This window comes from Pan paniscus, chromosome 2, assembly GCF_029289425.2.
Source record: "Pan paniscus chromosome 2, NHGRI_mPanPan1-v2.0_pri, whole genome shotgun sequence".
Taxonomy (NCBI): Eukaryota; Metazoa; Chordata; class Mammalia; order Primates; family Hominidae; genus Pan; species Pan paniscus.
The window spans coordinates 175,795,321-175,812,119 of NC_085926.1; the positions used below are offsets into that span (position 1 = coordinate 175,795,321).

Below are 16,799 nucleotides of genomic sequence, written 5' to 3' on the forward strand. Positions count from 1 at the left end.
GGGCATTATGTAATAGTAAAGGGATCAATGCAACAAGAAGAGCTAACTATCCTAAATATATATGCACCCAATACAGTAGAACCCAGATTCATAAAGCAAGTTCTTAGAGACCTACAAAGAGACTTAGACTCCCACACAATAATAGTGGGAGACCTAACACCCCACTGTCAATGTTAGACAGATCAACAAGACAGAAAATTAATAAGGATATTCAGGACTTGAACTCAACTCTGGATCAAGCAGAAGTAATAGATATCTACAGAACTCTCCACCCCAAATTAACAGAATATATATTCTTCTCAGCACCACATAGCACTTACTCTAAAATTGACCACATATTTGGAAGTAAAATATTCCTCAGCAAATGCAAAAGAACTAAATGATAACACAGTCTCTCAGACCACAGTGCAATCTAATTAGAACCCAGGATTAAGAAACTCACTCAAAACTGCACAACTACATGGAAACTGAACAACTGCTCCTGAATGACTACTGGGTAAATAATGAAATTAAGGCAGAAATAAATAAAAGTTCTTTGAAACCAATAAGAACAAAGACACAATGTAGCAGAATGTTTGGGACACAGCTAAAGCAGTGTTTAGAGAGAAATTTATAGCACTAAATGGGAAAGATCTAAAATTGACACCCTAACATCACAATTACAAGAACTAGAGAAACAAGAGGAAACAAATTCAAAAGCTAGCAGAAGACAAGAAATAACTAAGATGAGAGCAGAACTGAAGGAGATAGAGATGTGAAAAACTCTTCAAAAATCAATGAATCCAAGAGGTGTTTTTTTTTAAAGATTAACAAAATAGATAGACTGCTAGCCAGACTAATAAAGAAGAAAAGAGAGAAGAATCAAACAGATGCAATAAAAAATGATAAAGGGGATATCACCACTGATCCCACAGAAATACAAACTACTATCAGAGAATACTATGAACACCTCTACACAAATCAACTAGAAAATCTAGAAGAGATGGATAAATTCCTGGACACATACACCCTCCCAAGGCTAAACCAGGAAGAAGTCGAATCCCTGAATAGACCAATAACAAGTTCTGAAACAGAGGTAGTAATTAATAGCCTTCCAACCAAAATAAATTCCAGGACCAGAAGGATTCAGAGCCGAATTCTACCAGAGATACAAAGAGGAGCTGGTACCATTCCTTCTGAAACTATTCCGAACAACAGAAAAAGACGACTCATCCCTAACTCATTTTATGAGGCCATCATCATCCTGATACCAAAACCTGGCAGAGACACAACAAAACAAGAAAATTTCAAGCCAATATCCCTGATGAACATCAATGAGAAAATCCTCAATAAAATACTAGCAAACCGAATCCAGCAGCATATCAAAAAGCTTATCCACTATGATCAAGTAAGCTTCATCCCTGAGATGTGAGAGTGTTTCAACATACTCAAATTAATAAATGTAATCCATCACATAAACAGAACCAATGACAAAAACCACATGATTATCTCAATAAATGGAGAAAAATCCTTCGACAAAATTCAACACCCCTTCATGCTAAAAACTCTGAATAAACTAGGTTTTGATGGAATGTATCTCAAAATAATAAGAGCTATTTATGACAAACCCACAGCCAATATCATACTGAATGGGCAAAAGCTGGAAGCATTCCCTTTGAAAACCAGCAGAAGACAAGGATGCCCTCTCTCACCACTCCTATTCAACATAGTATTGAAAGTTCTGGCCAGGGCAATCAGGCAAGAGACAGAAATAAAGGATATTCAAATAGGAAGAGAGGAAGTAAAATTTTCTGTCTTTGCAGATGCCACGACTGTTCATTTAGAAAACCCCATTGTCTCAGCCCAAAATCTCCTCAAGCTGATAAGCAACTTCAGCAAAGTCTAAGGATACAAAATCAATGTGCAAAAATCACAAGCATTCCTATACACCAATAATAGACAAACACAGAGCCAAATCATGAGTGAACTCCCATTCACTATTGCTACAAAGAGAACACAATATCTAGGAATGCACCTTACCAGGGATGTGAAGGACCTCTTCAAGGAGAACTACAAACCACTGCTCAAGGAAATAAGAGAGGACACAAACAAATGGAATGTTATCCCCATCAAGCTACCATTGACTTTCTTCACAGAAATTGAAAAAACTACTTCAAATTTCATATGGAATCAAAAAAGAGCCTGCATAGCCACGACAATCCTAAGCAAAAAGAACAAAGCTGGAGGCATCACACTACCTGACCTCAAACTATACTACAAGGCTACAGTAACCAAAACAGCATGGTACTGGTACTAAAACAGATATGTGGACCAATGGAACAGAGCAGAGGTCTCAGAAATAACACCACACATCTATAATCATATGATCTTTGACAAACCTGATAAAAACAAACTATGGGGAAAGGATTTCCTATTTAATAATTGGTGTTGGGAAAACTGGCTAGCCATATGCAGAAAACTGAAAGTGGACCCCTTCCTTACACTTTATACAAAAATTAACTCAAGATGGATTAAAGACTTAAACGTAAGACCTAAAACCATAAAAACCCTAGAAGAAAACCTAGGCAATACCATTCAGGACATAGGCACGGGCAAAGACTTCATGACTAAAACACCAAAATCAATGGCAACAAAAGCCAAAATTGACAAATGGGGTCTAATTAAACTAAAGAGCTCCTGCACAGCAAAAGAAACTATCATCAGGGTGAACAGGCAACCTACAGAATGGGAGAAAATTTTTGCAATCTATTCATCTGACAAAGGGCTAATATCCAGAATCTACAAAGAATTTAAACAGATTTACAAGAACGAAACAACCCCATCAAAAAGTGGGTGAAGGATGTTAACAGACACTTCTCAAAAGAAGACATTCATGTGGCCAACAAACATTTGAAAAAAAGCTCATCATCACTGGTCATTAGAGAAATGCAAATCAAAACCACAATGAGATACCATCGCACTCCAGTTAGAATGGCGATCATTAAAAAGTTAGGAAACAACAGATGCTGCAGAGGATGTGGAGAAATAGAAACACTTTTACACCGTTGGTAGGAGTGTAAATTATTTCAACCATTGTGGCAGACAGTGTGGCGATTCCTCAAGGATCTAGAACCAGAAATACCATTTGACCCAGCAATTTCATTACTGGGTATATACCTAAAGGATTATAGTCATTCTACTATAAAGACCCATGCACGCACGCACACACACACACACACACACACACACACACACATATTTTGATAAAAAGTAAACTTTAATGTCGAAAATGCAAACTTGGGGAGTGCAGAAGTATCACACGCAAGGCTGTCACTTCACACTTGGAGAGTTGCACAGCGCCCAAGCAGAGGTGCTCCTCACATCCCAGACGATGTGGGGGCCGGGCAGAGGCGCTCCTCACTTCCCAGAGGGTGGGCGATGGGCAGAGCTGCTCCTCACTTCCCAGATGGTGGGCAGCTGGGCAGAAGCACTCCTCATTTCCTAGACAGGGCAGTGGCCAGGCAGAGGGGCTCCTCACTTCCCAGTCAGTTGGGTGGCCAGACAGAGGCGCTCCTCACTTCCCAGACAGGGCGGCAGCCAGAGAGAGGTGCTCCTCACTTGCCAGATGGGGCAGCAGCCAGGCAGAGGCACTCCTCATTTGCTAGATGGTGGGGCCACTGGGCAGAGGGGCACTTCACTTCCCAGACAGGGCAGCAGCCAGGTAGAGGAGGCACACATATTTTTATTTCAGCACTGTTCACAATAGCAAAGACTTGGAGCCAACCCAAATGCCAATCAATGATAGACTGGATAAAGAAAATGTGGCACATATACACCATGGAATACTATGCAGCCATAAAAAAGCATGACTTCATGTCCTTTTCAGGGACATGGATGAAGCTGGAAACCATCATTCTCAGCAAACTAACACAGGAACAGAAAACCAAACACCGCATGTTCTCACTCATAAGTGAGAGCTGAACAATGAGAACACATGGATACAGGGAGGGGGCCATCACACACTGGGGCCTGTTGGTGGGTAGGGGGCGAGAGGAGGGATAGCATTAGGAGAAATACCTAATGTAGATGATGGGTTGATGGGTACAGCAAACCAAGATGACATGTGTATACCTATGTAACAAACCTGCACGTTCTGCACATGTATCCCAGAACTTAAATTATAATAAACTAAATAAATAAAAATTCTGAGATTTTTAATCCAAGAGGGGTAAAGATGGGAAAATAAGAAGACAAATACAGTCATGCTCTGCATAATGAGGTTTCATTCAACAATGGAGCACATATACAATGGTGGTCCCATAAGATTACAATATCAAGTTGGTACAAACATAATTGTAGTTTTTGCAATTACTTTTAATAGCAAAAACCACAATTACATTCGCATGAACCTAATAAAATATTTTTACTGTAACATTTCTATGGTTAGATATATTTGTATACACAAATAGTTGCCACTGTGTTGCAATTGCCTACAGTATTCAGCACAGTAACATGTTGTACCAATTTGTAGTGTGTAGTAGACTATACCATCTAGGTGTGTGTAATTACAATCACTCTATGATGTTTGCACAACCGCAAAATCACCTAATAATGTATTTCTCAGATTGTATCACATCATGAAGTAATGTATGACTATAATCATATATGTGACGGTGGCAAGGGAACACAATCACTATGTCATCTCCAGATGCTTTGAGCCAATAGTTTTTCTTGTTTCTTTTTCTATGTCAACAAAAAATTGTGAAGTTTTAAATAATTTCTCAAGATTAATAGTAATAACATATTTCACAATTTATTGAGCTGACTTCATGTACTTTAAAAATTTCTCTCATATTTTCAACAACTGCAACTTTCGAACTTCTAGAAAGCTCAGAGAGATGAACAGTCCATGTACTGACCTGTTCCTGATTTCTACAGCCTCACCTCTGCCACCACATCTGCCTCTTACACATCTCTATGTTTTTGGTTTATAACTTGATGTAAGATGGTAGGTGGTGGGTCGAGTTCTGGGAGATTCCTGAAAAATGTAGCCTTAATGAGAGAAATGAACATATATTCCAAAAATTAGGGGTTTAGTAGTGAGGAATGGGTGGTTTCATTTTCATTTGCCTTTCCTTGTATATTTTGTACACTTCTTAAAATTAAAATTGTAATACAACTGCATTAAGGGTGATTGGAATTTAGGGACTGCAGAGGGGAAAAAGACAGCATCTGGTTTGATGTACTGTAAATCTCAGGGAATCTAACCAATGGTATGTTTATTAAAATTATAATCTGTGCTTTTCCTAGAAGCTGTAGTTAATGCAAGAATTAAACATTTGTAAATATTGCATAGTGAATTCATTTTTGAAAAAGTTTGCTGTGAGTTCTTCACAGAAATTATATGGGTATCTAACTCAGATGTTCCTGCAGCATAAAGCAGTATACCGAATACTAAGTCTACACTAAAATTTGAAGTGAATGTCTAGATCCATCCTTAGGGTAGGGGCAAATGTAACACAAAGATGGTTTTTATATTTAAAGTTCAAATGGAAACATTACTTAATAAACCCAAGCTTTACCAAAGGGCCATTTGATTTTCACTTGGCTTTGGAAAATGATATAAGAAACCCGTTTTCCTTAGAAGGCTGGGAAGGAATTGAAATAGAAAACCATTTGCCCTTCAAAGGAACGTATCCAGTTGTCTAGATCTGGAAATGTTAGATGATGATATTGCTTTCTTTGAAGTGACTGAGTCATGTGGGTCAAAATTCCTCATGAAAAATATGTTTAGACATGTCCTAAATTATTTAGAATAAGGCTCAATACTTCCATTACTAAGGAAAGTATATAAGGGGCCTTACACAGTCAATACATAGTGCCTGAGTGAGGTATTCACCAAGAACTTGGAAATGGCATCACCCTTAGGGAGTTCATCTAATGAAATCTACACATGACAGATTTGATTACCATTCACTATGGGTAAACCAGGAGATATTTGTAAACGTAAGACTGGAACATCTTTTTAACACCTAAAACTCCAACAAGGGAATGTCTTAGAAAAGTAGAATGGGAAGATGCTTGTGGTATATAGTAAGCTAAATTTGATCAATCTTATGATACACTTTTGTAGAAAGGCCGTGTTAAAAGAAGAGAGATGGTTAGACTGGAATAATTAAAAAGAAGTATCAAGAACTAATATTTGTCAGAATATCTTCAGCAGTCCCAGGGTTCTTGTTAGTTCTTCAAATTCCCTAGACCTTATGGCAGGCAAATTCTACAAAGTGGATAAATGCATTTGGCCTTTATAGCTCCAAGACACACATCATTAAGGCTGCCTACCTCAAGAAAGTTACTGATTATAATTTAGTTTCCCATGCATATTATCTTGCAGGAAAGTAATGTCTGACTAACTGATGCGAACTTTCTTATCTTCTTAGTGATGGCAGCAGCAGCCCATCCAGAATGGCTGCTGCCAACATGCCGGCTGCCGTGGGGAGGCACAGCCAGTCCTCCCACTCCACAGAGCAGGTAGGAGTCCTTTCCCTGGGCCCCAGGCCTCCTGCTCCAAGGGACAAGTGCGAGCCCTGCCCCTTCCGAATTGGCAGGGCAGGAGCTCCTCATGGGCAGCTGCAGCCACCCAAACCCGGCTGTGGACCTGGGCATCTCTGTGCTCTTGTGGGGCTGGGAAGGCCTCCCTACCCCCCACTCCCCACAGACTCTGAATTGCCTGGTCCCACTGTCTGGCCTGTCCCCACTCCTGGCACCCACTCAGATCATGGAGCAAGGTGGGAGCCTGCTGAGTGGGGCATGCTTGGGTCAGCACTGACATGTCAGCCCCACTGCCACCTTGGCCCCCTCCAGACATTGGGTGCTGATGAGCATGGGGGGGGACTCAAAGCAGGGCTGAAGGCAGCTCAGTGCTGGCCTGCAGGTGCGCCTTGGTATGAATAGCCTGGGTGCCATGAACAGCAGGAAAGGCAAACAGGCTCCTGGGCTGAATGGGGTGGGTCCCCAGTGAAGCCCCACCCTCAAGCTGGGGAAGCCTTGAAGCCTGGGGGCCTGGCTGCCAGTCCCGTGGACTGAAGGGGGAACTGGTGGTGCTTTTTCCTGGGCCCACCCATGGCTGCTGATGGACCAGTCAGCACACACTTTCCCACTTCCCCACAAGACTGTAAAAACCCCAGACTCAGCCAGAGCAGAGCAGATATCTGGACCAGCAGCTACAGAGAGGAGCTGCCTTCTCCAGGGCCCCCTCTCTACTGAGAGATGTGAACAATTTGACAACCAGCAGCACAAAGGAGCTACCTTCCCTGCGGAGAGCTGAACATTTGTCAGGACAAGCTATCTGCAGAGAGGAACCACCCACTCCAGGCCTCCTCTTTGCTGAGAGCTGAACACTCAACAGGATGACCAGCTGCAGAGAGGGGCCACTCACTCCAGGGCTTCCTCTCTGCTGAGAGCTGCAGAGATGATGGGATTACCTGCCTACAGAGAGGAGCCACCCACTCCAGGCCTCCTCTCTGCTGAGAGCTGAACACTGACAGGATGATCTGCCTGTAGAGAGGAGCTATCCACTATGGGTCTCCTCTGAGCTTTTCTAACACTCAATAAAGCTCCTCTTCATCTTGCTCACCCTCCACTTGTCTGCCTCATTCTTCCTGGACACAGGACAAGAACTCGGGCCAAGGTGCCATTGTCCACAGATATTTCTGGCCAGGAAAGCAACACCCCAAAGATCCCATAACATTAGTAGATCTTTTCCTCTTAGTATGTTGATAATTGACTTGCTGGTTTCTATATCAAGTTCTTAATGATTTGATTAATAGGAGCCAGATCCCCAGAGCTTGATCCCTTCTAGATGCAATGACACACTGAGTTCAAAAGTTAAAGTGCTGGTGACCCCATGGTGACACACTTTGGCCTTCCCTTGGTAGCCAAGGAGACTGATGTTAATGCTATTTCATTTTGTCCTAACTGAGCATCAAGTATTCTCAAATTCAGTAAAGTGGTTTCTAAGCGAAGAGAATGGAGTTTGAGAAAGACTAGGGTGGCGAAAAATAGTGTTTAATAAAATCAGATGCTAAGGGAATAGAAACTGGGATAAAAAATATTGGGTGAAATGAAACAAAAAAAGGATTTTATTATACTTTGTAGTTTATTTTATTTTATTTTATTTTTATTTTTATTTATCTATTTGAGACGTAGTCTTGCTCTGTTGCCCAGGCTGGAGTGCAGTGGCACGATCTCAGATCACTGCAACCTCCACCTCCCAGGTTCAAGTGATTCACCTGCTTCAGCCTCCTGAGTAGCTGGGATTACAGGCATGTACCACCACACCCAGTTAATTTTTGTATTTTTGGTAGAGACAGGTTTCACCATGTTGGCCAGGCTGGTCTTGAATTCCTGACCTCAGATGATCCACCTGCCTCGACCTTTCAAAGTGTTGGGATTACAGCCATGAGTTACTGCACCCGGCAGTATTCCTTATATTTTAATATTACATATTTATATTTTTCAGGTAATATACAATGAAAATTCATTGCAATTAGAGTGTTAAAATAGTGTATGTTAAGAAGAAATAAAATGCGGATTTTTTTTTCTCCCCAGTCCTTAATTATCTCTAACCTTATATTTACACTGGTATCTCTGAATGATTCAGATATAATTAACATTTACTGAGCATACAGTGTTTGCAGGTAATGTGGTAGTCATTTTATACACTATATATCATGGAATTATTTTGCCAAAACTAATTGATCAATTCATCAATAAGTATTTAGAATGACTATTTTCCTGTTATCTTGAGACTGCTTTTAAATGACCTCAAAAAGACTAATTTAGGTCCCCTTCCCTCCCAACCTCCACAAAATGGAATATCAATTGTTATTATTTTATTAGCAATGCAAAACCAGTAAAAAGCTTGACTGGATTTCTCATTCTACAGGGGGAGTGACAGAGTGACTGGTGAAGCATCTGGATGCAAAACTGAAGGGGTCCAAGGAAAGCTCAGCTATGGGGCAGTTTTCTTTTCCTATCTAAAAAGGACTAACAGTTCTCTGTTAACCTTCTTTTGTGTCAAATACAGGAAATTAATGAGGTTTTAAAAATATCTCCTGCAAGTTGATCAGTGTCCTTTTATTTTTTGTTTTTCTGATTTTATCCCTTCATGAATATTGTTCCCTTTTGTTATGCAGGCAACCAGCCTGATGGGCTAGTTTTCCAGGTAATCCAACTTTGCTCCACGGCTTTAAGACTGTTGAATCAAGCTGGTTTCTTCCTTGCATATCTTCTTCTGTTTAGAAACCTTATTCCTTGTTGGTGATTTTGTCAGTTTTGTGCTTTGATTGCTTTGTGTCATAAAACCTTTTTAGATAAAACTATATGTGTTGGGGAAGGAGACCAACAAAAATATATTATTCAATTACCTTAATCAAATCTCTTTGGGTTAATGAGTGTGACCTCAGTTATGGCAATTTTTAGAAATGTAGCTTTTGAATTGAAGTTCTTTTGAAAAAAAAAAGACTACTTATTAGGGGCAAAAAAACAAGGAATAGTTGTGTTCTACTTTTGAAACACTGTCAGATTTAAATAGTACTGGTACAATAGAAATCTTGTGGCTTGGGATTCAGAGATCTGAGTTCCAGTTTTCGCTTTGCTCGTAAGTAATATTTAGGTGATCAGGTAAACTCCTCTTAGTTTCTTTCTCTAAAAAGATGGGATTAAATTAGATGATTTTTTAGGATATCTAGAAATTCTAAGACTCTGTAAGGCACTGTGTTATGACAAGGTCCTTTTAGACATAAATCAAAATTATTCTGAAATTATTATTTCATATTTTAGAGGCATCAGTAGGGCTTATTATAAAATGAACTGGTATGAAATGACATTATTATCTTTATTTCACATGCTGTAGATATAAATACATACTCTAATGAGCTTCAAATAGCATTAATTAAACTGTTTGAGAAGACACACCCTCTAATCTTTTTTGAAAACAAAGCTGCCCAGTAGAAATATGTGAGCCATACATGTAATTTATATTTTCTAGTAGCCACATTAAAAAGTAAAAAAAGTAAAATTAATTTTACTATCATATTTTAGTTAATCCGATACGTCCAAAATATTATTGCCTCAATAGGTAATCAGTTAAAAATTAATGAGTTATTTTTCATTCATTTTCTTAATAAAACAATTTTAAAATGTCTGGTGCATATTTTATACTTACAGCATACCTTATTTTGGATTAGCCACATTCCAAGTGCTCTATAGCCACACATAGCTGGTGGCTACCATAGTGGTCAGTGCTAATCTAGATAAAATACTTTATTCCAATCATAACTTTAAAACTGTGTACTAAAAGTATGTGAGAAAAACTCTTCATTCTTTGTATTCAACTGAATTCCAATTAACCTTTTGAGAAGATTGTGTTTGCCCAGGTTTTGACAACGTGGCCACTTTCACACAGTACAAACTGCAGGGATGTCAATCATCTTTCAGAGAATGTAGGTTGTGCAACGAATCCCAATTATCCAGCATCCATGACAGAGGCTGTGATGGCTTTGCCTGGAATTTCAAAAATGGTCTCAACTTGAAAGTGACATATTTCATTGTGTTCATTGAAAAACTGATGCCTTATCAGAAAACCTATTTTTCTACTGCCTCTAGAATACTGACCATTGCAAACAGATTTTTAAAGGTTTCATATATACTGTGGACAGTTCTTTCAAAGCCCCAAAGCAGAGAAAATTAGTCCAAATTTGCTCTTTGTTGCAAACATTTTGCACAACATTGTGCTATGTATTTGAATAGTGGTGTTACATAGTAAATTAGCTTTTTGAACTAAAACATTTAAACAAACTTTCTGTGCTTTTGTTTTGGCTCCATATTTATTTATTGAAACTTATTATTTTTTATTGATAAACCATAATTGTCTACATTTATGAGGTACAGCATGATGTTTTGATATATGTATATATACAATGTGGCATAATTAAATCAAGCTAGTTAACGTGCTTATCACCTTGCTTACCTATTATCTTTATAAGACATTTAAAATTTTCTGTTATTTAAAAATATATATTATTATTGACTATAGTCACCCTGCTGAGAAACAACTCTCAAAACGTATTACTCTTGTTTATCTGAAACTTCGTACCCTTTGATTACCTGTCATCATTCCCTTTCTTCCTAACCCTCCCTACCTGCCACCCTAGCCTCTGCTAACCATTGCTCTACTCTACTTCTATGAGTTCAATTTACTTTTTTAAATTAAATTAAATTAAATTTTAACTTCTGGGAGTGTTCAACTTTATAAGATTTCACATATGGGTGAGACCATGCAGTATTTGTCTTTCTGTGCTTGACTTATTTCACTTAGCTCCGTGTCCTCCAAATTCATCCGTGTCATCACAAATGACAGGATTTCCCTCCTTTGTAGGACCGAATAGTATTCCGTCATGTATGTGTACCCACATTTTCTTTATCCATTCATCTACTGATGGACATTTGGGTTGTTTCCATATCTTGGCTATTGTGAACAATGCTGCAATTAGCATAGCAGTGCAGATATCCCTTTGACATACTGATTTCAGTTTCTTTGGATATATACCCAGAAGTGAGATTACTGGGTTGAATCGTAATTCTATTTTTGGTTTTTCTGGGAAGCTCCATACCCTGTTTTCATAAAAGCTGTATTAATTTTTACTCTCACCAACAACATATAAAAGTTCAATTTTTCTGCATCCTCTTAATGGTTATCTTTCATCTTTTTGATAAAAGCCATTCTATCAGGTGTGAGGTAATATTTCATTGTGGTTTTAATTTATATTTTTCTAATTAGTGATGCTAAGCATTTTTCCATGCACCTATTAGCCATTTGTATGTCTTCTTTTGAAAAGTATCTGGGCCGTTTTCTCATTTTTAAGTTATTTGTTTTCTTGTTTTAAGTTGTTTGAGTTTCTTATGTATTTTGGATAGTAACCCCTTATCAGATGTATAATTTGCAAGTATTTTCTCCTATTCTGTGGGTTGTTTTTCACTTTGTTAATTATTTCTTTTGCTGTGCAGAATATTTTAGTTTGATGCCATCCCATTTGTCTATTTTTATTTCATTGCCTGTGCTTCAGGGGTGATACCCAAGAAATGACTGTCTAGACCAATGTCATGAAGATTTTCTTCTTTGTTTTCTTTTAGTAGTTTTACAGGTTCAGGTGTCTTCTATGTAAGTCTTTAATTCATTTTGAGTTGATTTTTGTATGTGGTATAAGATAAGGGTCTAATTTTATTATTCTGCATGGGGATATCCAATTTTCCCAACAACAATTATTGAAGAGATTGTCCTTTCCCCATTGTGTATTCTTGGCAACTTTGTCAAAAATCAGTTAGCCATCAAATGCATAGGTTTATTTCTGGGTTTTCCATCTTGCTCCATTGATCAATGTATCTGTTTTTATGCAAGTACCATGCAGCTTTGATTACAATCACTTTATAATATGTTTTGAAATCAAGGCATGTGATACTTCCAGCTCTGTTATTTTTGCTCAAGATTGTTTTGGCAGTTCCTAACTCAGTGCCCTGACCAACTGTATCGAAATCATCTATAGTGCTGACCATAAATATGGATTTCTGGTTTCTTTCCTCACTCTCAAATCAAGATCTTTCAAGGTAGTTCTCAATATTTTAATTTTTATCAAAGCCCCCATGTTATTTTTCTATAGTTAGGTGAAAGAACCCCCCCATCTTTTGTTCCATAGCTGAAAAAATAGAAGATGAAATAATTTAAACTATTTGCCTCATATTCTAAAACTAGTAAATATCAGACCTAGAATCAGAGCCTACCTAAGCTTTCTCTCTTAATAATGTTTCTGAAATGACCCTGTGTCCATTAAGAATGTTCAACACCATATACTGAACTAATTAAATGAGAAAAAAGGACATATTTTAGACACATTTTTAACAATAAAGATTTTTAAAAATTCAGTTACTTGAATTAAATTTAATCAGATTATCTTTCCACAGTTACTCTATTTAATCAAGCTTTTACTATCAAACTTTGCAGTAGCATTCTTCAGAGAACCTTGCAAGCAAGTTCTCTTAAGCACTTCTCTCGAAGGTATATGAGATTTAAATAATGGAAGAAGATACACATATATTTTTCCCCTGGTAGTTGAAATCATTTAGATAGTTTTATGTAAATTTTATGCAAATGGAACACATTTTATGCCCCCAAACTTATGGCGATCATAACTACTTTATTCACCAAAAGTTGGCCTTCAGCAAGATTCTACTGAGGACTGATGATCTATGCAGTCTCCTGCCTGGATTTTTGTGACATTTATCATCATCCTACTTGGATACTCAAAAGACTTGCAATATGTGAATATAGGACTGAAATAAGACCCTGATTTTCCTTCAACCAAGCCTGAACTACCTACCACAAGCACCTGGGGATCATTTTTTGTAGTTTCTTCTCTAGTTTCTTAGTACAAATCATCTTGATTCATTTATGTCATAAAGTAATAGACATTCAAATTATAATTTTACTGAGTAAAAAGACACACCCTGGTATGTATGGAAAGTATTACTAAATTTTATTAGTTTTTAAGAGTGACTGTTTGCCAATAGCTAAATTTAGAAAGAATATATTCCTAACAGTGCAGCTCTAGAGAAAATGTTAAGGCGTGATGATTTCATTAATTTTCAGAGCATTACAGCCAGCTGGCAAAGCCTTTTCCATACCATTGTGGCTTACTGCCTTTGAAATTACTTTCTTTTCTTAAATTAACCTGACTATGTTAAAGTGACAAAATAGCAATAACGGTGTGATAAAATTGGCCTCTTTGTATAATCTTAAAGTAACTTAACTAACTTAAATAATAGTACCCTGAGTTTATGACTGCTGCAGTGTACTCCATAAAAAGAAATTGGTGTTAAGAACATTTACAGAGCCCCATATTAGTTTTATTGATAGATAAATAACATTTAAAAATTTGAATCATATGTAAAGTAGAAGGAGACTTCCAGCTCAAAAAGAAATTCCCCATTTAAACCCTCAGGACCTAGTTGTCTCACCTGTGGTGGTGGAAAGAGCACCAAGCTTGGAACCAGAGGGTCCAGGTTCGGGTCACTGTCATCGTGTGAGCATGGGCAGGTAAGAGAATTTCTCTGGGTCTCAGTTTCCACATCTGCAAAATGGGGATACTAATATTAACGCTGCCTTCTTCTCAGGGTGTTATACAAATAAAATAATAAATGTGAGTGACAACAGAAGAAACATATTCCCAAGATTTCTGAGGAGTTTGTCTCATAGAGAGGAAAGAAGTCAGAATGAGAGGTTAGACTTTGTAGAATATGCACATGCTACAGTGTGTGCAGGGGAGGGTGCTAAATGAGGACAATAATGTCTGAGCAGCAGCAAGGAAGGGAGGACACAGGGAAAGATAATGTCATGGGAACCATGAGGATGGTGCTTCTGGGAAAGAGGGGTTCAGAGGGAATTTTTTTTATAAGGATAATGAATGAATGAATGGTTAGATGTTGGATGGACAAATGGATGGTTCGTTGAATGGTAGGATGGATGGATGGACTAGGTAAACCCCTGAACCACCCTGTAAAGAAAACCATCAGTCAAAATCTCCTTTAGGGTGGCTGTTCAATGGGCAGAGAAGGCCTCAGGGTGGCCCAGAATTCTTCAGGTTTAACATGTAAGTCTTTTGGTCAGTTTTATTTTAAACTTTTGTACAAATACCAAATATATCTGTTTCTTGAATATGGACAATGGTGGCTGAGCTGGCTACTTTAGGAGGAGCCTCATTCCGTTGTTGGAAGGCTTGGTTTTCTTTTAAGTTGAACTGAAATCTTGACCCTGGCAACTGCTACCTTGGGTCCTGAAATCTTGACCCTGGTGACTGTACCTTTGGAGTCACAGAACATTTTCTTCCTTTTGACATATAGCAACACTTCTCTAAACAGCATGCTCTAGACCTAGGTAGGGTGGAGATCTGCGTTCTGTTTGTTAGCCCATGATTATCAGCATTTAAAACCTCCATAAAACATTACAAGTCATGTTAGACTTATAGTACCGAAAGTTAATTTCTACTTTATCTTTCGGATATTCTCCAATTCATAAACACAAAAAGCAGATATACAAGCCATGCACTAGTCAGGTTTTTCAAGATGAGAGCACCACTCAGAATTTTCAAAGTGTCAAGTTATCACAACAGGAATAAACAGGCCCACAAAAGTTTACTTTATCCATGTTGTTTGTGAAGTAGAGTAATACATTAATTTTTAAAAATATAGTAGCTTTCTATATAGTACTATGTTATCATTGAAAAATGGAATTTTCATCAAAAACCTATCTTCTACTTTTTCAGTGATATGAAGGAAAAATTCTTTATCCCAGACATTTATCATTCACCCTTTAATATTCATCCACATCTTTATTTATACATCACTCATTCACCAAGCACTTGTCTAATTTCTACTATATACTGGGCATTTGGCTAAGTGCTAGTGCTAGAGGTACTAATTATAATAAGGCATGATTTTTGGTCTAAAAGGGTCTGGTCATCAAGTGTCTGAAGTAAGAGGCCAAGATGAGGTGTTAGGAATGAGGATAAGAAAAAGAGTTTGCAGGCTGGACGCAGTGGCTCACACTTGTAATCTCAGCACTTTGAGAGGCCCAGGCGGGTGGATCACTTGAGGTCAGGAGTTCGAGACCAGCCTGACCAACATGGTGAAACCCCATCTCTACTAAAAATACAAAATTAGTCGGGCATAGTGGCGCACGCTTGTAATCCCAGCTACTTGGGAGGCTGAGAGGCAGGAGAATTGCTTGAACTGGGAAGGCGGAGGCTGCAGTGAGTTGAGATCCCACCACTGTACTCCAGCCTGGGCAACAACAGTGAAACTCTGTCTCAAAAAAAAAAAAAAAAAAAAAAAAAGAAAAAGAAAGAAAAAAGAAAAAAAAACGTAGCAAGTAACCAGTAAGTGAAAGAAGAAAAGGAAAGATTTGTAGTGGGAATAGCAGGGCAATATGGAATGTCCACATGGAGGTAGGACCTGCCAGAGCTATACCTGCAGCATTGGAAGAATCATATTGCTCTAAATTCTTTATCTACCATAAGAGAAAACAGAGATTCTGGGGGATATAAGGCAATGGATGATTTCCTCAGGGCTAGGTCATTTCAATCCTTTCCAGTGGTTCGATATAACACCAGATCACCTCATTCTGCTAGTGGAAGGCATCAGGCAACTGGGAACTACCTATTCCCTATAGGATTTTGTTCTACTGTATTGTCGTATTGCAATGCCATCCATAGTAGCATACTTTTTATTTTCTGTTATAAATATATAATCTCATAGGATAAGAATGTATTCTTTCAGCTGCTCATTAGTTGAGTCTAGTTCTCCTCATATAAAGACCTTTTTTTTTTTTTTTTAAAAAAAAACACCTATTTTAGTAACACTTTCTGGAACATCTTTAATTTTCCAGATGAATTGTTCACTAATTAGTATCCCAGGAGTGTGAGTGCTATAAATGATAGATACTCTTTTAATTTTAAAACTAAGATGGCTTGGAGAATTTTAAAATTTAAGTCCCAAGAAAATTTAACAGAAATGCTGATAAAAATGATATGTCATTCTATGCTTATGTTCAGTGAAAGAAATCGAATACATTTATTTTTCCCAAATAGTTAAGTTTACAGAGTTTCCTAATAAAGAGTGGTGATATAGTCTGGGTCTGCATCCCCACCCAAATCTCATGTCAAATTGTAATCCCCAGTGTTGGAGGTGGGGCCTGGTGGGAGGGGATT

General features: G+C 38.1%; 1 long non-coding RNA gene across 1 annotated transcript in view; it reads left to right on the forward strand.

Annotated features, from left to right (window-relative positions):
* Window positions 1–16,799, forward strand: part of LOC130541386 (uncharacterized) — a 42,817-nt gene that overhangs the window by 16,056 nt on the left and 9,962 nt on the right. The window contains exon 4 of the long non-coding RNA XR_010111473.1: window positions 6,420–6,510. This is a non-coding gene — a long non-coding RNA (uncharacterized LOC130541386). The remainder of the gene's footprint in view (window positions 1–6,419; window positions 6,511–16,799) is intronic.